The sequence below is a fragment of the Rattus norvegicus genome, chromosome 9 (assembly GCF_036323735.1).
Source record: "Rattus norvegicus strain BN/NHsdMcwi chromosome 9, GRCr8, whole genome shotgun sequence".
Taxonomy (NCBI): domain Eukaryota; kingdom Metazoa; phylum Chordata; class Mammalia; order Rodentia; family Muridae; genus Rattus; species Rattus norvegicus.
This window is the reverse complement of record NC_086027.1, coordinates 61972335-61997578: the sequence shown is the minus strand read 5'-3', so window position 1 is coordinate 61997578 and position 25244 is coordinate 61972335. Positions and strand designations below refer to the sequence as shown.

Here is a 25244-nt window from a genome sequence, read left to right as displayed (position 1 = left end):
CCAATAAATTTAAACTTAAAAAGTTGCTCCAAAGTAAAGTGGCACCTTTTTTCCTTTTATTGTTTAAGAGAAATATTTCTGATGATAAGTCAGTTGTTTAAGAAAATACTGCTATTCTCAGTGCACAGAAGCACAGCCCCTTCTCTCAATAATTCATGAAGTCATTTAAGTTAAATGTTAAATAATGTTAATATTCATACCTATGTGAGGCAATGGGATATTATGTATATACATACTTTTTTTATAGACATCTAGCCAAGAGGCAAAGAGCCAGAAAGGTGAAAACAAAAGGTTTTACCAGGATAAATCAGAAATGCTCTGAAGAAAGTTTCCATTTTAAATCTCCAAACAAGTCAAGGCCCCCTAAAGCAGTGTTCAGGAAGTGTTGTATACACATCACCTAATGGACCTTTCTCACTAGTTGTAAGAGATTAACTTTCAGCATTAAGGCCATCTTCCTGTTGGAGGTTTGCCAAATAAAGTTCATCATGATGACACAGAATAGCCATTTCCTTCTCCTTAGCCAGGTGGATGGCACCCACTGAGGCTCGGTATCCAGTTTGTTAATGAGCCAAGAAATTCCCGATAGGCTTTATCAAGGTCTGAATTCACAATTGCAGTGTCCAAGTAGAGGCCATTGTTCTGTACCGTTTCTCTAGTCTTCTCAATAATCTTCCTTAATTCTTCAAGCTTTGGGTTTTTGCCTTCCTTGGCTAACAATGACCAAAGTCTCTCTGGTGAAGGTGGTGCAATAAAGATGATATATGGTTTCTAATCTGAATTCCAGAGGGTCTTCAAGGACTGTGTTTAAAGACTTAAAAGACATATTTTGCCAGAGTTGATTACTTATCATATAGAATCTATGCTGTTACCATACAGATTTTTCTCAAATTCACCATGTTCAATGAACTTGCCAGCTGCTATATCTGCTTCAAATGCTTGCTCTGAAACAAAGTGGTAATCTCTCCCGTCAATTCATGGTCTCACCTATTCTGAGTTCTATGAGGACTGCAAATGCAAAGTGGTCTTTTTCTTTGTTTATGAGTCTTCGGCACAGTTTGTTCTGGCCACAGTTCTGTGGACTGATCAAGATGATAGCTCTTTTCCTATTCGCTGGCTGATGGTAAAGTGACATTTCTTCATATGTTAAGATCTCTTCATTGTCATAATCATCATTTTTATTGGCGTTATATAAAACCTTTTCCACTTCTTTTTATACCATATTTTCCCTGATTTTTCTGACTCCTTATCTTCTTCTATAGTTTGCTTCATGGCTTTCCTTTGCTGCTGAAAGCTTTTCCCTGGAATATGTCCAGCTAGAGGCTATTATCTTTGTCTTCCTCTTTATAAGCCTACTACTAATTTGGATCTTCTTGACTGATCATATGAAGTATATGATCCATTTTGAAAAGATAGCCCTAACTCTTGACATGGAACATAAGGGTCATCTGAGGGGTCATAGTCAAAATGAGCTTTCACATGGATTATAGTTTCTTTGGCAGGAGGAGGCTTGATCTGTTGAGTAGGAATCAGAACAAATGTCAAAGTACCATACATATCAGACAACAGGTCAAAAACCTCATTGACATCCTTCCCCTGGATTTCAATGCTATTGATCTCCAGAACTCCATCTCCTTTGTTCAGGAGCCCACTCTTCTCTGCAGGACCTTCTTTTACTACCCAGCTTATGAAGACAAAATCCAACTGATTGTGAACTGTGGCATCCAGTGGAATATTCTGAGCCTTTTCTATACAAACTATTTTTACAGTTTCTCCCCATAATGGCCAATACTTTTATAGACTCTCTCATTTGTAATGGGCTCTAGCTGCATTTCCTGCTCAGCAACCTTCTCATGGGCCAGTAAAGGTGCTTGAATATATTGAGCATTCAGCAAAGCAGTTAATTTCTGTCCTTCCTTCTGATGGAATGGCTTTAACACAGTTTGTACCTCTTGTACTAGGTCTTGTACATGGGCTGGCCTTGTTCATGTGCTCTGTGGCAGCATAGTGTATCTTGAACACTTTGTGAAAAAAAATCTCAATTTTTCACAAGCTGTAAAAGCAGTGAGATATTCTTCTGGCTCTGAGAATCAACCAAAGTGTGTTGGATATGTTTAAGTGACGAGAACAAGTCTTCAACTAGTATTTTCACAGCATAGTGAGGATTTTCTAAAACAGTTCCTTCTTTTGTGTCAAATACAGGGTTATTTATTCCAGTTTTTGGCGGAATTTGACCTAGTTTCTTAAGTGTCATGGAAGAATTTAGGTCAAGTTCTTGCTTTTTCCCTTCTTCACGCCTTACGTCTCATATCCTCTTGTTGTTGTCCAATATGCTCGAACTGTGCACTTCTTCACACTGGCATCATTCTGGTGCCCAAATCTTCAGGGCAGTCAACAGCCATCTCTTGGTGCTTCAGATGTTCCTATTATGTAAACTGGAAAACCTTGTCTTCTATCCTTGTTTCTATTCTCTGTTTTTTTCCCCAATATTTACGTTAGCTTTCTTGTTCTCTGTGACCCGGCGGTGACGGATCCACTTGCCCTTACTCACTCCTTAGCACAGCCCAAGTGACAGGCCTCCATCCAGTGACCCTCAAAACACTGGATTCACTCACTTCCACCAATGGCCAACTGGCTGTTTTTCTCCACAAGCTGCAATCCCCAGGCCCTCTGTCTAGCTTTGCAAAACCACCAACAACCAGCCTAGCTTCTATCTTTCTCCTTCTGCTCTAAACTTTAGCTCTGTAGATGGAAAACACTAGACAGTTTTATTATTTTAAAATTAATCAGATAATTCAATGGCTGGGCAAAAAATTTCCTACCCTAATCCTATCAGCTAGCTCCTGTCAACATCTTTGGCTCCTGCCCACAGCGGAGGCTACAAACTCTAAGTGCCCCAAGACCATACATGGCTGCTGCTTCCTACTCATCAAAAAGCCTGGTCCAAATTCATTTTCCTTTCCTGTGTCCCTTCTCTTTCTCCTGGGATCCAGGAGAAAAAATCCCACCTTTTCCTCTTTCCCAGCAATTGACTTCTGCCTTTTTCATTGACACAATCAAGAACCAATTAGGGAAACAACACCTCCCTCTACACATTAGTGTTCAAGTCAGCTTCTATTATTTAAAAGGGCATACTCTGTATATATTCTCTCATAGACTTGAGATAGACATAGATTATACCTGCAAATAAATGCAAATGCTATGTAAGTAGTTGTAATGACAATGAAAAATCATGTTCAGTACACATACATGCTACTTTTGCATATTTTTATTTGATGCTGAATCTGTGGATATTAAACAGGTAGATATGAATGGCAATATACATAAGGTATAAATGTCAGGAAAGGAAGATTAAAAATTTTCATTTGTAGACATTTCTATAATAAATTCTGTAATTGTGGCCTGTTTATTGATTTTTCAAAAATGGACAAATCACAAGATATTTATTACTTAAAGACCGAGAGTAACAGAAGACAGAAGTATATGTCACTATGGCTATGAGATATTAAGTGTAGAATTCTAATTACAGGTCATAATTTGAAGAGAAATCTGATGGAGTAAAAATGTAATTATTATAAAACTGTTGATAATATAGGTAAATGACTTGTCCCTAAAATTAAAAAGTCAGGCCTACTTAATTATATCTCAGCTAATAAAAACTGCAGTGATAAGGTTTATAGATTGGTGAAAAATTAATGAACTCTTTAATGAATTTTTTGCAAGTTATGCAAGTCAGAAGTAACTTAATAAGGAGCCTAGAAATGTTTAAGAGAGATTAGATTTGTGGAGATATGTAATAAGGCTGAAAATAATGGGAGTCCATCTACTATAAAGAAGTACTTTACAATTAAGCCTGTATACTGGCTCTGTCCCATTGTGCAAAATGATGTAGTACAGAGCAGCACTTAATAAATACTAATTGCAGGAATTAGTACTGAAATTTAGGCCCTGTAAGAAAGGAAAGATGATATTATACTTGTGTGGGGTAACTCTCAGGGATATTGGCAACATGTTAAAGTGGTCAAAGATCTTTCTCTGCACTTTGTAGGTTGTTTTCTCTCTCCTTTATCAACATCATTTTAAAGCAATTATTTTTAACTACATGCCCTGTGGTGTGTCAAGTGTGTACAGTGCTCACAGAAGCCAGAAGAATGTATCAGATCCTCCTAGACCTGGAGTTACAGAAGGGTTTGAGCTGTCTGATTGGGTGCTGGAAACTGGTCTCAGGTCCTCTAGAAGAGCAGGAAGTGTTTTTAGCCACCAAGGACACTCATTTCAGTCTCCTTCACTAATATATTAATACTGTTACTAGCAGTTCATAGAAAGACTCTTTCAAACATGCACACTAAAGGACATGTAAAGGTTCCCGTGTCTCCCAGGACCAATTTAAGTCTTCATTCCTTGCTCTGATCACACTTAATGCAGCTAGTACTGTAGTTGAGTTCCTTGACAACCTGGATTAGACATGGGCTTCTCATCCTCCCCCTGGTGTTTGTTTCCATCTAGGGTAACCGTTATATCTGGAGATTTGAGGTTCAAGAAACCCTCATTGATAACAGTCTTTTCAAATAGGGTCAGGAAACTGCTCCATAGCTAGATGCCAGCAACCAATCCAAATTGCTGTCATCCTTGTATCTGTTATCCCATTTAAATATTATGATCTCTTTGCTTGCTTTCTCTTTGACCAGACAAAAGATGATTAAAAAATGGCCAGATGAATATGGGGTCTGCCCATATTGGTCTTGCCAGATGCATAAGCCAGGGTCATGGACCAATTACTTCTATCAACAATGTAAGACCCTCTTTTTCTACATACAAGACCCATGGAATCCCAGGTGAGAGACAGGAGTTGGTAAGCTCTATCATAAAAATCAAACTGGGTCCCCAGTAAATACTATCCACATCCAGAGAAAATATGTCTCAATTGCCCAATAAGACAAGTAGGGGAAGTAATCAAACACTCCTCCCAGGTCCTTACCTCCTTCATTCCCCCCCATAAATGGCACTAACTTGTCATTTCGCCTTTTTGCCTCGGACCTTGACCTTGGCGTTCCAACTCCTTAATGTCACCTGATCTGGTTGTTTTAAAGATTGCTGGCTATGTGGACCCCCTGGAACTAACTCACAATTGCCACTTACAGCCTTTCCGGTGATACTGCCAAATAACTTCACCTCACCTTTTGTCAGCTGCCCTGACTCTGATGTCACCATGGCTCCATACCTTTTCTCTATCCCTCTTTTTGGCATGACAAATGTTTTAAGACATTCGGGACACATTTTGTAGGAACAGTAAGCTCCCTAGACTTCAATACAACCACAGCCCTCATCTTTGCCACAGTGCCCTGCAGTCTAAAACATGTCAATTCTTTGTGGCACTCTGGTATACCATTGCCTACCTGCCAGCTGGTCAGGAGTTTGCACGTTGGTACTCATTTCCCTGAACTAGGAGTAATCCAAGGAAACAAGCCCCGTGTCAATCCCAGTTGTAGATAAAATAGCTGCCCAACATAAGAGGGCAGTTCAGGTCATGCCACTCTTGGTCACTATAGGAATAGCCATAGGTGCTGGGACTGGAATACCATAGGGATAACTACTTCCATGACCCAATATGATAAGTTCACTTCCAAGCTTAACATCAGTTTTCAAAAAATGTCTGAAAACATACTTACCATTCAGAAGCAGATCGATTCTTTGGCAGCTGTGGTTTCAGAACCGATGGGGCCTGGATGTCCTGACAGCTAACAAAGGTGATCTTTGCCTGTTCCTCTAAGAAGAATGCTGTTTGAATATCAACCAGTCCAGAATAGTGAGAAATAAAATCAAGGAGCTATAATCAGACACACAGAATTTCAGGGAACATGAGGCCTCTGATTCCTTAATTTTCTAAAACCGTATATCGAAGTGCATATTCCCTTTCATAATGCCTAGTCATTTTTCCCAGTGTCACTATTTGCTCCCTGCCTCATAAATCTTGTTTCTGCATTTCCTCAATGACAAATACAAAACAATTTCTAACAAAACTATTAATCAGTTCCTGTTACAGGACTACCAGCCACTGTCCACAGAGGAGCCTCATGCAAATGTTAACCAAGTGGACCCCGATGGTGAAAGTCAGTTATACCCCAAAATTGATGACACCCTTAGACAGCAGGAAGCAGTTTAAGAGAAACAATGCTCCTATTCCCCTTTCACTATCAACTTCCCCTCCTCCGTTTTTCCCCTCTTTTTGATAAGAAAAAGGAAGGTATGTTGGTATCAGGAACCGGCTTTACAGTTACAGATTGCCTCTGAATCCAGCGATGGTAATGATGTCACGCCACAGTGGTTGCCATACATGCCCAGTGTCCATCTGGTTTACCGCCCCCTTTTTCCCGTGAGTGTTTACATCACAGCCTAAATAAAAAGGCCCCCTCTTCTTTCTCTTTCTCTCCTTTTTCTCTGTTGCCTCTTTGTCTCTTTCCTTCACAGTAAACCTCTCTCACGTGGAACTGTACTGACCTGGTGTGGACCGTCCAGACACCAGCCGTGAGTCAAACACAACACTTTGGGAAAATTGGATCAGCTTTTGAGTGACTTTAAAGAAAACAATTCACCCACCCACAAAATTATTGACCTAGAATTTGCCTTGCCTACAAGATACACAGTGATAGAGATGGAGCAGAAGCTGAGGGAACAGCCAACCAATGACTAGCCCAACTTGAGACCCATCACATGAGAGAGAGCCAACCCCTGGCAGTCTTAATGATACTCTGCTATGCTTGCAAACAGTAGCCTAACACAACTGTCTCCCAAGAGGCTTCATCCAGCAGCTGATAGAAACAGATACAGAGACCCAACAGCCAAACATCAGGAAGTCTTATGGAAGTCTCGAGGACAGGTTGAGCAAGCCAGAGGGTTAAGGACACCACAAGAAGTCATACAGTCAACTTATTTGGGACTGAGGGCTCATGGAGACTGAACCACTAACCAAAGAGCATGCACAGACTGGACCTAAGGCCCCTATACATATGTAACAGATGTACTCCTTGACCTTCATGTGGGTCCCTTAACCGCTGGAGCAAATGCTGCCTCTGACTGTTACCTGCCATTGGATCTCCTTCTGCTAGTTGAGCTGCCTGGTTCCACCTTAGACCTTAGTAGGAGAGGATGTGCTTAGTCCTGCTGGGTCTAGATGTCCTAAGGCAGGGTGGTACCAAATGTGGGGCTTCCTTCTTTTGAGGAGAAGGGGAGGTAGTAAGGGGGGAGGGACTTGTGAGGGTGAGACTAGAAGGAGAGGATAGAAGTGGGGCTGAGACTGGGATATAAAGTGAATAAATTAATTATTAAAAGAAAGAAAAGAAAAAAGAAGAAAAGAAAAAAATCTATGATCCTGTTGGAGGTATTAAGCTGGAGGTGAAAAGCTTTATTAAGCAATTATCACATAATTATAAATAAAACCATGATTTAATTATATTACACATAATATTAAAAGTTTAGAATTTATTTTTATTTTTACTAATTGCAGATCGATGTATCATCTATATAAAAATTTTTACTCTACTATTAATTGGGTATCTATCTATCTATCTATCTATCTATCTATCTATCTATCTATCTATCTACCTATCTATCTATCTACCTACCTACCTATCTACCTATCTGTCTATCTATATCGATATTATCTATCTATCTATCTATCTATCTATCTATCTATCTATCTATCTATCTAAAACATATATGTAGGGGGCCTAGGTCCAGTCTATTAATTACATATATATATATATATTCATATATATATATATAAATTAGAAGTAGTGCCAGGCTATAACCCCCAATTCAATCCCAGCAATTCACTTCTTACTTGCTAAGGACCTCATAGCTAGCCTTTCCCTAGGCATCACCAGCAGGGGACCAACTGCTTAAATAATCAGCCTGCAGGGAATCTTTCAGATCAAAGCATAATAACTGCAAAAATAACCAGAATTTTACTGAATTGATTTTTTTTAATTGGTTCTGTTTCTCTTTACTCTGGATTCTTAGTTTTTAAAAATTCTTTGGGAGTAAAATATGCAGGATCAAACATAAAATAAGCTATTTTCCATATAGACATTATTTTTTCTTTAAATTAGATTCCTAGAAATGGAATGCTTGAGTCAAAAGGCACAGAGTATTTTTTTTCTCTCAGAGAGTTAATATCAAATTTTCAGTTCTAATAACAATTTATGAGAGGCACACATATCTCTTGTTTAGACTCCAGTTGGTGCTGAAAACAGCTATGAGACGTTTTGCAAGTTCCTAGGAAAACTAATATCACTTTAATTATCATTCCTTTGTTTATTAATGAGGTTGAACTTTCATTTAATGTTTATTAGGCATTTGTGTCTTCCTGTATGTTCCCTGCTCATTTTTTTATCATTTGAATATTTGATGCATTTGCATTTTAAAAGAGGAACTCATTAACAGAAAGAAGTCTCTAATTAGTGAACTTACAGAGGAAATACTTTCTGAGAAGAAGACCTTTATTGTATCTCTTTAAAGAATATTTCATAAAGAAAGGGATGGAAATTTATTGAGAGCTTATTGCCTATTGCCTTGCTGTGGGTCTCTGTATGTGTTCCCATATGCTGCAGGAGTAAGCTGCACTGATGATGGTGAAAAGGGCATATTCATATAGCAGAATGTCACTGAGTTATTTTATTCTCACTTTTTTTAGGCCAGCAGTGTTTGGCATTTACCTAGCTCTTTGGGACGTGACTCTTGTTCTTGGCCACCAACAATATAGGGTATGGGTTTCATCCCATGGAATGGGCCTTAAGTCAAATGAGACTTTGGTTGGTTACTCCCACAAAGTTTATACTGCCATTGCCTTAACATTTTTTTTTAGGCAATACACCTTGTAGATTTGAGGTTTTGATCTTGGATTGGTGTTTATTTTTCTCTTTTGGTAGGCTGTACAGTACACAAGAACATGGGAATGAAGGCTCTATGTGGGCACCGGCTTGTCCTTTTCATGTTCAACAGATTGTGAGACTATTGACTTCAGTAATAGGGTCTTGTTGTCATTTTATGGAGAGTAACCTATTCTCTTAGCAATAGCTTGGGTTGTTTGGGGATTTCCGTGGGACTTTTTTAGCCAACAACTCAATCGAATAAAACCCAGTCCTGACATTGGAAGATTGCTCAATGACAAGAGATGGATGGTAGGGGTTTCATATCCCTTATTATTTGGGGACTTCATTACGATCACCTTCATATATAATAGGGAGTTTCCACTATACTAAGTTTCTATATCTATACTCAAATGCCATTGAAATCTAGCTATCTCTCCCATCAGTCTGTCCCTCAATCCCATTTTTCTCCTGCTTCCTATCTGATCTTCCCATTCACATCTCTACCCTGACCCATGGCTCCGGAATTTATTATATTTCCTCATCCTAGAGATAAACATTATGAGTAGAGCAGCAATGAACATGGTTTACCAGTTGTTTCTATGATAGAACGGAGTAGTCTTTGGATATATGCTCAAGGTTAGTACAGCTACATAGTAAGGTAGATTGATCCCCCACCTTTTTGAGGAACCTCCACACTGATTTCTATAGAGGATTTACAAGTTTGCACTCTCACCAGCAATGGAGGAGTGTTCCTCCCCTTGCTCCAAGTACTTGGTTATTTATATCAGCCATTCTGACAGGTATAAGACAAAATCTCAGCAGATTTGATTTGCATTTCTGTGATGACAAAGATTGTTAATATTTCTTTAAGTGTTTCTCAGACATTTGAGATTCCTCTATTGATAATTCTCTGTTTAGATGTGTACCTTATATTTGTATTGGGCTATTTGTTTTTTGATACCCAGTCTCTTGAGTTCTTTATATATCTTGAACATTATTCCTTTATTGGATATAGTAAAAATCTTTCCCTATTCTGTAGGCTGCTGTCTTGTCTGATTAATGTATCCTTTGCCTTGCAGAAGCTTTTCCAGTTTCATGAGGTCCTATTTATTCGTTGTTGATCATAGTGCCTATGCTACTGATGTTCTGTTCAGAAAGTTGTCTCCTGTGCCAATGTGTTCAAAGCTATTTCCCACTTAATCTTCTGTCAGGTTCAGTGTATCTGGTTTTATGTTGAGGTCTTTGATCCATTTGGACTTGAGTTTGTTTGGAGGTATATAGATTTGTTTTTGTGTTATTTCTGGCTTCTTTAAAAAAAATCAGGTGTCCATATGTGTGGCTTCATGTCTGGGTCTTCGATTTGATTTCTTTGATAAACAAATCTTTTTTAATGACTATCTCATTGCTTTCATAACTAGTTTTGAAGTATAACAAGATCAGAAATGGTGACACCTTCCTTTTGTTCCTTTGTTGTTCCTTTGTTGTTTACAATTGTTTCAGCTATCCTGTGTCTGTATGTTTCCATATGAAGTTGAGAATTGTTCTTTTAAAGTTTGTGCTGGTGATTTTGATAGGGATTACATTGAATCTGTAGATTGCTTTTGGTAAGATGGTCTTTTTTACTATGTTAATCCTCTTGATCCATGAGAATGGGAGATCATTGTATCTTCTGATGTCTTTTTCAATGTCCTTCTTCAAAAACTTGGAGATTTTACCATACGTCTCTTTCACTTGTTTGGTTAATATTATCCCAATACAAAATTATATTTTGTATTGTGTGAGGCTATTGTAAAAGATATTGTTTTTCTGATGTCTTTCAGTCTGTTGGTCATTTATATAAAGAAGGTTACTGATTTTTTTAAAGTTAATTTTACATATAGCTATTTTGCTTTGCTGAGTTTACTAGGTATGAGGCTCTCTGGTGGAATTTTAAAGGTCACTCATGTATACTATTATATTTTATGCAAATAAATATTCTTTGAATTCTTTTCCAATTTGTATCCCCTGATCTCCTTGAGTTGCTTTATTGCTAAGACTTCAGGTACTATATTGAATATATATGGTGAGAGAAGAATATTGTCATTACCTGTTTTTTGAAGGTCTGTTGGAAGTCTGTGCCAAAATGCTCTAGCCCATGTTTTTTTGATGTTGTTGGGAGAAGTAATGATTGCTTTTATTTTGCTAGGCGCTATAGGTCTGATTAAATTGCTTATATGATTAACTTTTGTTAAGTGACATCTATTGAGAAAGTTATTCATTCCTTTTAGATTTACCAGTTTGGTGGAGTGCAGGTTTTTAAACTGTATTCTAATGTTTCTCTGACTTTCCTGAGTGTGTCTTGTTATGTCCTCCTCTTCGTTTTTGATATTAATAATTTGTATAATCTCTCTCCACATTTTAATTAATATGAATAGGGTTTTTGCTCTTCTGATTTTCTCAAAGAACAAACTTTTTGTTTTCTTGATTCTTTGTATTTCTCTTTGTCTCTATTTTATTGATTTCAGCTCTCGGTTTGATTATTTCTTGCCATCTACTCCTCTTGACTATTATTTCTTTTCTTTCAAGTGCTGTCTTAAATTGCTAGTATGAGTTCACTTCAGTCTTTGTTTGTTTATATGTTTTATTTATATAGGCACTTGTTGGTATAAAATTTTTCTTAGGCCTTTCATTGCATAAATTTTGATATATTGTGATCTTTTATTGAATTGCAAAAGGTCTTTAATTTCTTTATTCCTGTTTTGACCTATTTTTCACTCAGTAGAGATCTGTTAAGTTTCCACAAGTTTGAAAGTTCTTTTTGTTTTTGTTTGTTTTTTGTTAAATATTAGCTTGTTTCTTAGGTTTATGTTTTTGGAAAATGTTTTTCTTACATTTTACTGTGAAATAATTTCTCCTTGATGTTGAGGTGAGTTTCTTCTATGCAGCAGAAGGATTGATCCTATCTGTGTACTCATCCATTCTGTTAGTCTGTGTCTTTTAACTGGGGAATTGAGACTTGATATTGAGAGATATCAATGATCAAAGGTTTATAATTCCTGTTATTTTTGTTGTTGGTGGTGTTGGTGTATGTGTTTCTCTTTCTTTGAGTTTGATGGTATGAGATTATGTATTTTCTGTGTTTTCATGAGTATAGTTAACCTCTTAAGTTGAGTTTTTCTTCTAGCACCATATGAAGCCATATGGTTTGTAGGTAGACATTGCTTAAATTTGACTTTACTTGTGGAATAGCTTATTTTCTCCATCCATGGTGATTGAAAGTTTTGCTGGGTATAATATTCTGTGCTGGCATCTGTGGTCTCTTAGAGTCTGCAGTATATTGATCTAGGGTCTATCCTATGACTTTCACAGTCTCCATTGAGAAGTCATATTCTAAAAGGTCTTCCTATATATGTTACAGAGCATTTTTCTCTTTGTAACTTTTAATACTGATTTTTTTTTGCTCTGTACTACAGTTTTTGATTATTATGTGGCAAAGAGACCTTTTTTTCTATTCTTGTCTATTTGGTATTCTGTAAGCTTCTTGTACCTTAGAGTCATCCCTTATTTTAGGTTAGGAAAATTTTCTCTTATAATTTGGTTGAAAATGGAAAAATTGAAGGAACTGAAGGGGATAGCAACTTTATAGGAAGACCAACAGTGTCAACTAACCTCGATATCTGGGAGCTTCCAGAGACTGAACCACTAAACAAATGCATACAAAGACTAGTCTGAGGCCCCCAGCACATATGTAGCAGATGACTGTCTTGTCTGGCCTCAGTAGGAAAGGATATACCCAATCCTATAGAAACTTGATTCCCCAGAGTTGGGGGATACAGGGAGGGCACTTTCTCAGAGGTAAAGGGAAGGGGGGATGAGGGAACGAACTCTGCTAGGGAGGGCTGGGACATCATTTGGGATGTAAATACATAAAATAATTAACTAAAAAAATAATAAAATACTTTCTGGCCCTTTGAGCTAGGAATATCCTCGTTCCTCTTTCTTTTTATTGCAAAACTTGGTCTTTTCATAGTATACCAGATTTCCTGGATATTTCATGTGATAAATATTTTAAATTTTTTTATTTTCTTTGACTGATGTATTTTTTTTCTATTATATCTTCAAGGTCTAAGATTATTTCTTTTTTTTCCACGTGGAAAGGTTTAATGAGAGAATAGAAGAGCAGAAAGGTGGCGGGCCATGGGCACGTGGAGGGGGCGGGGGATGGTGGAGGGGGCTGAGGATGGGGAAGGGGGCAAGAGCAGCAAAGAACAAAGAGCAAGAGCCTAAGATTATTTCTTATATTCTCTTGCTGAACTTGCCTCTGCAGTTCCTGTTTGAATTCCCAAAGTTTTCATTTCCAGCATTCTCTCAGTTTTCTGGAATCAATTCTATTTCTATGTTCATGTCTTTAACAGTTTTACTAATTTTCTCGTACTTTGTGATGTGTGCATTTATAGTGTGTGTGTGTGTGTGTGTGTGTGTTGTTGTTGTTGTTGTTTTCTTTGTTTCTTTGTTCCTTTCTTTGTTTCTTTCTTTCTTTGTTTCTTTCTTTCTTTGTTTCTTTCTTTCTTTCTTTCTTTGTTTCTTTCTTTCTTTCTTTCATTTTTGCTACAAAGCTAGGAGTGAGACAAGATACAGAGGAGGGATTAGATCTGGAGGAGCAGAGGAGAGATGTGGATCTGCTGTTAGCCATCTTGTTACTCTGGCTAGGGGTCTTGGGTTAGCAGGGGTTGGTTGCTAGGGTTGGAGGATAGGACAAATCAACAAGTAAGGAGGGAAGATTAGAAGAGGAAGATCTATGTATCCATAGAAGGTGGGAACAGAGGAGTAGAGAAAGTTGCCAGACCTGGGAATGAGACTGGGACATTGAATCTGAGGGAACAGAGAACAGCAATCACATTAATCTAGCACTTTCATAGTTTTTGTATAGATTTTTTTCTATGCATTTGAACATAAATGTTTAAGCATTTGAATATATTCTATATAACCTTACAATGTGTTCCTTATATCTAACATTATGGTTAAACCTTGTTATGTGAGTCATTAGTCTAATTCCAAAATCTCTGTATAGTTTGATTTTACTTATATTTTTAAGCTTTTAGATTTCCCCTTTTTAATTTTACTACAATTTCTTAAGGTCTGTTCTATTTTTCTTGGCATCATTACTTTCCACTTAGCAATCTGTCACAGGCATATAACCAACTATTTTCAATTCAAACATGTTAAGAAGACTGATAGAAAATGTCAGGGGATATAAAGCATAGTATGTTAAGTTGTAATGTTCTGTGGTACTAATTTTTGGAGTGATTTCTTGTGGACCCCAGAGCAACCTCACTAGCTCTTTCTTGTTGTAACTACACTGATAAAACATTGGTTAAACAGAAGACCCCCTTCATGCTTCCCTACATGATCTTGGATACATTACACTTTTAGAGTATCTATTTTCTAATATAAAATGTATGATGTATGACTTTTAAAGCCTTTTTGTAGATGATACTTTTATAAAAATTAAACAAAACAGCACAAGATGCCTTCTAAAATGTATGTACTCAATAGGTTCAAGCTATTTTCAGGTCCCCTCTCCTTCTTTTGAGCCTCCCTTTTTAAAATAATGTTGTATAAATAAGTTTTTTCTTGTCTTCTCTTTTTGAAACGGTCTTGTTTTGTAGCCCAGACTAGTGTTACACACTCATCCTTCTGCTTCAGTATCTTTAGTGTTCAGATTACAGGTAAGCATGATACTCTGCTCTGAAATGTTCTCTGATATTGCTGTACCCGAAGTCTTTGTGTAGCTTCTAGAACACAACAATGGTTTGGATGTCTATTAGTTAATGCAAAACGAATGTGCGAGTATAAATCTGGTCCAAAGTAACAGTCTGCAACTTTCCTCTGGTTGACAGCAGCATTCGAATGAGCTCTTACCTTTTTCCCCCCATATATATCGTTTAAGCTAACCTTCCCTCCCTGCCTTCTCATCCCCTCCTCCCTGACTATTGTGTCTCTCTGTCTCTTTCTTCCTTATCTAGGGAATTGAACTTGGGACCTCAAGCTCCCTAGATAACCATCTACCGCTGATCTTTATAGTCAGGTCCTATTCTCCTTTTATTAGTTTAAAAAATTAACATACAAAATAGCGTGTTTCTGCAATACTATGGCACATTCATATTTACACTGCTTTTGAAGATCTCCCTTCCTCTCTCCATTCTCCCAAACCTCTGTTTCCCTACTGCATGCCCATGCCTCCCCCAAGTAGCCCTTTCTCCCTCCATGTCACATGTTTTCTTTAACCCTTCCTTTGTTTTCTCCTCCCTAGCTCACCCTTATGACCTGAAAAATCACTATTCTAAGCAATGTGTCTCAGATACAGAGAGACAAATTCTCCATGTCTTGTCTCATATGTCAATCCAAGATTTCAGTTTTGCATGTGCGTATGTGAAATGGTTTATCTGTATGTTCCTTCACTCTCGCTACACTTTATTCTCCACAATTATGTTCTTGCAATGTTCTTTTCCCATATTTTGCTCCTGGTGATTAAGGTTTTTAGCATTAGTACAGAATTATTAAACAGGTATTGGGTGTCATGTTGATAGTGTTAGTGACTGAACATTTGTGTGTACTTAAAATTCATATAGTGAAATACAACTAATTCTTAGGAGGATGGGTTTTGGACTTAGGGGTTATAATTAGATTAGGTGAGATCCTAACTGTGCTACTTTTAAGAGATGGATTTAGTGCCCTCATGCAGATAGAACACCCTTTTCTGTGCTTTAAGAAGGCATCTGACTATAAACCAGCACACAAGCTCTTCACAGCTTCAAATCTTGGCCTCTCACTCTCTAGAATGGTGAGAGATAAATGTCTGCTGTCTGAGATAACCAGTCATAGTGTTTTGTTGTAGAAATTCAAAGTGAATAAGAGAATAAAATGAGATTCTAAAGCCATCCATGGATACAATGACTCTCATTCTCACAGGAGAAATGGTCCTGTTCCATTCCTTATCACATACAAAAAAAACAGATTTTGCTGAAATAAGATGGGGAGTCAATGTCCTGGGAAGGTCTCTTTCTGTTAAGAACCCCAAACTCAAGAAAAAAAGTTTTTTTTTTCAATTGTCATAAGCTTGTCATTTATGGTATAGAATGTATTTTACTGGGAGAAAGCCATAGCTTAATGATGCCAATTTTCTCATTAGTAGAACAAGAGAATATTATGTACTTACATTTCAGAGAAGGGCTATGTTTCTCAGTCTATTTCTGAAAGTTAGAGATGACTTAAAATCAAATAATTAAAAATAAAGAGCAGCATTTCCACTTGTCTATCATGTGACGTCTACAGTATCCAGTTAGAACGTGTGAGTGTAGTAAGGGTAGATGAAGAAAGAGGGGTGCAAATTCTATTGAGTTACTCAGATTGAATAGAGTGAAATGGAGCCAGGGAGAGAAAGACAGGATTGCGCAGAGGGAAAAGCTCGAGCAATGCCTAGACTCTGCTCATTTCATTTCTTTCCTCTGTTGTCAAATCCCTTATCCTTATCTCTTCTGTAGGAATAATGATGGCCTCCTTGGACTAGTCATGATTGTTCTAGCCTCATTAAATTGTGAAGATAAACTTACTTTGGTGGTGTGTCACCCTGTTGTGATTTTAATAATGAAAATGTATTGTTATTATTAATAAATTCCAGTACCTCATATTTACCAGGAGATAAATTGTGATTAAAAATGCCTACAATTGGAGGACCAGCAGTCTCCAACCACCAACCAGGCAGCATATGCCAGCTGATATGAGGCCACCAATGCATATACAACAGAGGACTCCTGGGTCTGGGTTCAGTCAGAAAAGATGCACCTAACCCTCAAGAGATTGGAAGCCCTAGGAAGTAGCGAGGTCTGGTGGTGTAGGGTGGAGGTGGGGATGGGAGACGGTATTGGACTGGGAACAGTCAGAGGGTAGGCCAGGAGGGGGATAGCTCAAGTCCAAGTGGATCAAGGACCTCTACATAAAGCCAGAGACCCTGAAACTAATAGAAGAGAAAGTGGGGAAGAGCTTCAAACACATGGGCATAGGGGAAAATTTCCTGAACCAATGGCTTATGCTCTAAGATCAAGAAGCAACAATGGGACCTCAAAAAATTGCAAAGTTTCTATAAGGTAAAGGACACTGTCATTAGGACAAAACACCAACAGACTTGGGAAAGATCTTTAGCAATCCTACATCTGATAGAGGGCTAATATCTAATATATACAAAGAACTCAAGAGGTTGAACTCCAGAGAAACAAATAATCCTATTAAAAATGGGATATGGAGATAAACAAAGAATTCTCAACTGAGAAATATTGAATGGCCAAGAAGCACCTAAAGAAATGTTCAACATACTTAGTCATTAGGTAAGTACAAATCAAAACAACACAGAGATTCCACTTTATGCCAGTCAGAATGGCTAAGATAAAAAAAAAAAACTCAGGTGAGAGCACATGCTGGCAAGGATGTGGGAAAAAAGGCACATTCCTCCATTGCTGGTGGGATTTCAAGCTGTTACAACCACTCTGGAAATCAGTCTGGAGGCTCCTCAGGAAATTGTGCATAGTACTGCCTGAGACTTCAGCTATACCACTCCTGGGCATATACCCAAAAGATGCTCCAACATATAACAAGGACACATGCTCCACCATGTTCATCGCAGCCTTATTTATAATAGCCAGAAGCTGGAAAGAACCCAGATGCCCTTCAGCAGAGGAATGGATACAGAAACTGTGGTACAGCTACATAATGGAGTATTACTCAACTATTAAGAACAATGACTTCATAAAATCCTTAGGCAAATGGATGTAATTAGAAAATGTCATCCTGAGTGAGATAACCCAGTCACAAAATGGAATACACTCACTGATAAGTGGATCAAAAGCTCAGGAATGCCCAAGATACAATTCACAGACCATAGGAAGCTCAAGAAGGAGGAAGACCAAAATGTGGATGCTTCAGTCTTTCTTAAAAGGGGGAACAAAATACTCACAGGAGGAAATATAGGGACAAAGAATGGAGCAAAGACTAAAGGAAAGGCCATTCAGACTACCCCACCTGGGGATCCATCTCATATGCAGCTACCAAACCCAGTTACTATTGCTGACACCAAGAAAATCTTGCTGACAGAAGCCTGACATAGATGTCTCCTGAGAGGCTTTGCCATAGCCTTACTGATACAGATGAGGATGCTTGCCTCAATCATAAGACTGAGCATGGGGTCCCCAAATGGAGGAGTTAGAGAAAGGACTTAAGGAGCTGAAAGGGTGTGAAACCTCATAGGAAGAACAACAATATCAGCCAACCAGAACCCATCCCCAACCCCCAGAGCTCTCAGGGACTGAACGGCCAACCAAAGATTACACCATGGAGAGACCCATGGTTCTTCCTGTATATGTAGCAGAGGATGGCATTGTCTGACATCAATAGGTGGAGAAGACCTTGGTCCTGTGAAGGCTCTTTTCCCCAGTATACAGAAATGTCAGGATGTTGAAGTGGAAGTGGGTAGGTGGGAGGGGGAGCCTCCTAGAAGAAGCAGGTGAAGGGCCTATGAGAGAGGGGAGAATGGGGAAAGTGGATAAAATTTGAAATGTAAATACATAAAATATCCAATAAAAAGATTAAATAAAAAATTAAAATGCCTATAGTTTTGAGCCCCAAAAATTCAAAGACAGAAGAATTATGACTCCAAAGCTATCTTGGCTTACATGTGAGGTCACAGCCAACATGAGATATTCTGCTTTAACACATCAGCCACAAATAGTAAGAAGTTCAAATGAATCATTATCCATTTTTAGTAAAATTTTCTCTCAAACTATCTATCCTATCCCAGCACTCAGGCAGGATAAAATATAATATGTAATTTACTATTTATGAAAACAGTAATAGAAGCAGCTAGTTTGGGGAGAAATTTATTCATAACCTCAGAAAATATGTTAGGCATTTCAATGTTTATGCCTGCATCCTTTAAAGTACAGACTTTGTCAGAAGACTTCTGAATACTTTGAGTTACTAAGTTCACTTGTGCAAATTATTTTATCAACCTCATTTTTAATTCCATTACATAGAAGTACATGGAGAAAGAAGTGAAGGAAAAACATAGGTACGGAGGGTGTTGTATGGCCAGAGAAGGAAGAAAGAAAGAATGATGAGGCAATTTGTTACACAAGCTAGCCATGTGTACAATAAATATTTCAATTGGTATATTACTAAGACTTTTTTAAAGGTCTCAAGAAAAAGTGCAAATGAAAATTGATATTTAAAAATTACCAGGCAGCTACACCACCATTACTGAGTCTAGTACTTGCATGAGTTGACCACCCAAACAGACTATTTTCATTTATAGCTGAAATGTTTTGATCTAACTGTTTATTTTATAATTAAATTAAGTATATGGGAAAATCATAAAGAGAGGACAGAAAGTCTCAGACACTCATCACTCAGCTCCTCCTCATGTTCCCCTCATATACAGTCACAGAGTGTTAAAGAGGTCATCATTGGAAAAGGACGGTAATTAAACCCTAGATGGTTTGGGATTTTAGCAGGGCGTGCGGCAGCATCCTTTCATGGTTTCAACATTAAACGCAGAACATCAGACGACAGTTAGTCTTGCCTTATCTGGTTTGTGATTGTTTTCAACATTCCCTTGCCTTAGTTACCTTTTGGTTGTTCTCATGTAATAGCCTGACAAATTCAAGTTTACAGAAAGGGCTTATTCTGACTCACAGATTGAGTAAATAGTCTGTTGTTCGGGGAATTCCTAGTGGGAGGAATTAGTTACATTGCTACTACCATTGGGAAGCACTGAATAATGATCGCTGATGTTTAGCTAGCTTTCTTCTGTTTATACAGTCCAGGGAATGGTGCAGCCTATTTTAAGGGTGTGTCTATTTCAATTAATTTATTTAAGACAATCCCTTACATAGCTCCTTAAGACTATGTCCTAAGTGATTCCTCCTAGGTGATTTGAGATATCAAAGATGATAATCAATATTTCTTACCACACCACGTGTGTTTACTTCCTATTGATGTTTTTAACAAGTAAGCCCAGACTTAAGAACTTACAATAATGCACACGAATTGCATTTCAATTCCGGAGCCCAGAAATTATTGGACTAATGTCAACATGTCTTCTAAGCACATTGTACTCTTCCTTTCTCTTTTCATCCAAACTTCCAGTGTTTCTGGAAAAATTCTCAAATGCCTTATAGAAGTAGATTTCTGACTTGCAGGAATGTAAGGCAATGGATGCATGCTGTCTTCATGTATAAAGCTTATGGTAATTTTGATGGCATTATTAGATCAAAGTTATTGCTGTTGGACTTGGTAATAGGGAAGTCATTAGTAAGAGTCTTACATTCTGTTTCAGAACAGTGATGAAAAATAGGATCTTTTGGAAGGGATTTGAGAAAAGCAAGGTGAACTGTACAGAATGCATATAAGACCTTGGTCTTGGCTCATGACAGACAAGAAAGACCTTTTCCAACTCCCTTACATTTTGTGATAAATTCCTGTCTTCATATATTCCCTGACTTTCAGTCAGAGTTTCCATTTGTGTTCCTGCTTCCTAGATAGTTCCCTGTTGTATGATATTGTTTCTTTCTTCATTAAACTTTGTGTATGGTCCATCACCTCTTAGCACCATGCTCAACTGAAATGAGTTTCAAAACTTTTGATTGAATTAATAGTTAATAGAGATGATTCTTTTACACTGATAAAGTGATTACAAGGTTAAACCTTCTCATCATCTGAAGCTTCACTCTCTCTGCTGATTAAATTCAGTTCAGTAATTAGGTTTCTTTTCAAATATTTGGTAAGATAAACAGCAAGATTGACTGATAGAACAAATGCTCAACAGATTAAAGCATAAACATTTAAAATCTATTTACTTATGTGAAATTTCTTTTTAGGAAAACATTTGTAGTCATTATCTTAAGTATCAAATGTAAATTTCCCATTTAGTCAGTCCTAAATTATAGTTTTTCATGGAAATGGAAAAATATTTATAAAATAAAAAATGAAGTTATTTAAATTTCAGGGAAAGGCATGCTAAGACATGCTTTAAGCATTTGAGAGCTTATACACAACTACATTGGGAGATTAAATACACACATGAACAAGGGGACAGGAGTTTCATCCAACTAGAGCCACCAGAATTCAAACGTAACCCAAGTAAATAGAAATAATAATTGAATTTCATCCTTGAAACTGGTTTACTTTCATTCTTCACCACCTGTTCCTGTCAATTCTGTCTACTTCTCAGCAGCCTGTCTCTTCATTAGTCAACATTTCCTAGGGCTTCTGAAAGCACACTGCTCAGCTAGGTTTTCCTGTTCATTTCCATGCGCTGGTTCCTATGCTTTGTTTTTTGCATTATCTGATAGGCACTGAATTTTGTTTAGAGTATAAAATGCTGTTTTACATAACTGGCCTTTCAACTGGCAACTCCACCCATCTGAAACAATGTGGTACAAGGAAGAAAACAAGGACACAATTACAAAGGCAGACCCTGTCAACTAAAACCGACTCTTTGGAGAGTCCCTTAGATGCTCTCTCTGCTTCCTTTGACACAATTGATTTCCCAATGCATCCTGAGTATATCAGTGATGTCAAACAATGAAAATTGTTTAAAATCCTTTTTATTTTGTAAAACATGCCATCCAAGTAATGCACAACATACTTTTCAACTCACCTTCAGGTAGTAACTCACGGTTTTAAATTTATTTTAATAGTTAGATATTCATGTTAAAAATTTAAGAGCCTCCTGAAGAAAACCTTCTGACTCTGTAAGTATAGAAAAGAAGTCTGGATGACGAGCCACAGTCAGCCCAGGGAGCTCTTAAGTCAGAGCGTGGGTTCAAATCATTCCTTGTCATGGATGGGCTGTGTAATTCACTCTCTGTCTCAGTTTCTTCACCTGACAAAAGAAGATAATATAGAGAGAGCATTCTCTAAATGTGAGGCATAGGGAAATCAAATAGTCATAGTTTCAAAGTATACTTTTTTGCTTTCCAATGTCTGAAATCCACGTTATAAATCTTAGTATTGTGATAGGAATAGTAAACCATTTATGGGAAACAACATAGGAATTATCTAGTTCAACTCTCCACCAGTATAGAAATTCAAATATCCCTATGGCCATTTCCTATCTGCAGGGGATTCAGGAAAAGAAGTGCTACACTTCACAAGTCTGCCTTTGTTTTGTTGGCAGGGCTCTGCAGTCTCCTGCTTCATCTACTCTCCCTCACCTAGCTTTTAAGAAAGCGAATAAAAATACACCCACATCCTGAGTGTGTCTCATGTTCTGAGTGGTACACTATACTGTGTTCAACATTGTTAATCCATAAGAGAACCCTGAAGAATTGATATTATTAGTTCTATTTCTGTGACAAAAATGGAAGCTTAAAAGGTCAAAGATCTTTTGGGAGGCCACAGAATAAATAGATTTAAAAGTGATAGAAAATTTTTAGCAGCAAGGGCTGTTCCCAATTAGATTTCTGTAAGCTCTCTCTTATAGCAAGTGATTCCTTACATAATATGAGGAGTGCATTATATGAGGAATGCATTTCTTAGCTGTCAGTGTTTTGTTTTTAAATAAAAAATGCTTTTCTTAAGCTTGCCATTTATGGATGAATACTTCTCTACTGATAGATTTTCTGATTTTGAGGTACAGCCTGGCATTTTTTTTCTGCAGCTGTATCACAGTGTTGACTAATGTTCAATCAGAGATCAACTAAAGCCTCTAATCTGTTGCCTCCCTCATTAGAAATCTCTCCCACCTGCTCTCTCCCGTCTTGGGGTTGCACAGCGTATTTGTGTGCTCACTTCTCCATGTTTTTAATCATAGCATGTCTGCTAATTTCATTTATCGGCATGCATTCTGCCTCGTCAGAATTATTTTGCATCTTAATCCCATCCTATAGCATATTAGTTCTGCTTTTCAATTTACTGTTATTTCTAAATTTGATAACCAGGATTTCTGAGCCTCCATTCAGGCTGTTGATAAATATTGAACTGGAAAGGGCAAAGATACAATCTAAGCAGCCCGGTACCAGAGACATTTTGGTTAATGATATATCATCTAAATGAGTAATGGACCAGCGATAAGAAAGAACATAGCTTTGTTTGCATAATATTTAATAGCTTCAAAGCTATACTTTATCATAGAACACATGATGGTAAGCTAATCCAGTATGACTGGGTAGACAGAGAAATTAGATTGCAGGTAGAGTTGTGAATGCCTGCTGTGTTCTAGGATCTGCTCTGTAAAGATTCCATCTTTAGTCTCTCTTCATTCAGGTCACTGCCACATGAGTCTGAGGAACTTTGTGACTTAAACAATATAAAACTTGGTCTACATTAATTTTGTTTCTGATATGGACTATATCATACATTGTGTCCCATTCTTGCACAGGGACCATGACAACTTTCTCTGCATTGTTTAATTTTAGTGTGCTTGCTGCTCGCACTTTTGTGTATGCTTACAGCATTAACCTTTATGGGTTTTTCCATGAAGGCATTTATCATGTCGTAGGTGTACTTATTATCTTGCTTGTCAGCTGCTCTTGCAAAATGCCAGCTATTAAAGGCAGGGTTTTTATTTTCTGATTTTTATTTCTTCTCTTGAAATCTTTCTATATTCCTTTACATTTTTTATTATTTTTAATTGTGGGTATGTTTATGTGCTTCTGGGTACAGGCTCCCACAGAGACCTGAGATCTGGAACACCTCTGTACCTCAAGTTATAGGTAGATGTCTGCTGCCGGACCTGGGTGGTGCTGTGGTGGTGGTGGTGGTGGCATTGAGCTCAGGTTCTCTGGAAGAGCATAATTTCAATCATTGAACCATCTCTCTAGCCCTGCTTGCCCTCTTTTATATTTTGTAATAACCAGAACACATAGTGGATAGTATATATAGGTGCTCAACATCTAGAAATTTATTGGACAACTTTAAGGCTTATGCCAATTTTGTATAAGTGTGTTTGAAGTTTTGAAGAAGTTTGATAAATTAAACATGACCATAGTAGTGAATATGTGAACCAAACAAATGTTAGCTGCTTGCTACTGTCCTTTACTTTTACTCTTGGGCCAGAATAAAAGGAGTCCCTATGCTCCCTGAGGTTCCCTGATGTATATGGTCCAGGCCTAAGGCTTTGCTTCAGTCTACATTCTGTTCTAGTTTTATTTCGATGCACATTCTAGTTTGTTGCCTTTCTCTGGAAGGAACACATTACTTGGGATAGAATATCCAGCTTTCAAGTGTCTGCCTTTGGTTCCTTTATGACCCATTTGGATCCTCTGTGGCTTCACGTCTTTGGTAATTACTGCAACTCATTTACTCAGGCTGCAATGCACTCCTTACATATGGCTTCACTGCAGAATTTAGCTCTGAGCTTCTCATCTCAGGGTCGGCTAAGGTACTACTAAAGCTGATGGGGGTGGGGCAGCCCAGGAAGGATCAGACACATACAAGAGCCAACAACTCAGCCTCCAGCTGATTTTTCTATAGTTCTGAAATGGTTTATCCACCTTTTCCAATGGAATTATATATAAACACACACACACACACACACACACACACACACACACACACACACACACACAAATACAAAAATAGCCCTTCCCTCCATTTTATAACAGAGAAAGAGAAGTGACCTAATTACTGTTTTCAACTACTTGACGGATTGTGTCCATCTGTTTTTCTGCTCAGCTGGGAACAGCACTACAGAAAATGGGCTTAATCTGTAGCCTGAGCCTTGTAGTTTATACATAAAGGAGAATTTCCTGACAGTGACTGGTGGATTACAGAATTTGTTTCTTATGAGATTTAGAATTCCATCTGGTCAGAGAATGATGAAGACTGACAGTTTCCTCTAAAGAATGCAGATATAGACCATATGTAGGTTAAATTGCTCTAACAAAAAGATTTATTTTAAATTTTATTCATGTGTATGTGTGCATCCATTTGTGTTGATGAATGACATGTGTATAGACATTTCCAAGGAGGCGAGACAAGGGTGCCAAATCCTCTGGACCTGCAGTTATAATGTGAGTTCTGGGAACCAGACTCGGGTCCTCTGGAAGAATGGGAAACAGTTTTAACCACTAAGCCATCTCTCCAGCTCCTAAATGCCCTTTTAATTATTCTCGATTGTAGGAATTCATGATTTTTTTTAAAAAAGAACTACAGTGATTTCATATTTTCCTAATATTTATTTCTAAAACAGTATTTTGCTAATTCCTTGAGAATCTCATTCAGCCCAAGCTCCTCTTACATTTGTTTCTTTCATCCTCACCTCCCATTTAACCTACTATGTGTTTACTCTTCTGTTTTTAACCCATTGAATCCAATTTGCGTTACTCAATTTCTCTTCAAAGT

General features: G+C 37.7%; 1 pseudogene; it reads right to left on the bottom strand.

Moving 5' to 3' along the window:
* Nucleotides 1-400: 400 nt before the first annotated feature.
* On the bottom strand, nucleotides 401-2417 carry Pals1-ps1 (protein associated with LIN7 1, MAGUK p55 family member, pseudogene 1; annotated as a pseudogene).
* Nucleotides 2418-25244: the final 22827 nt, after the last annotated feature.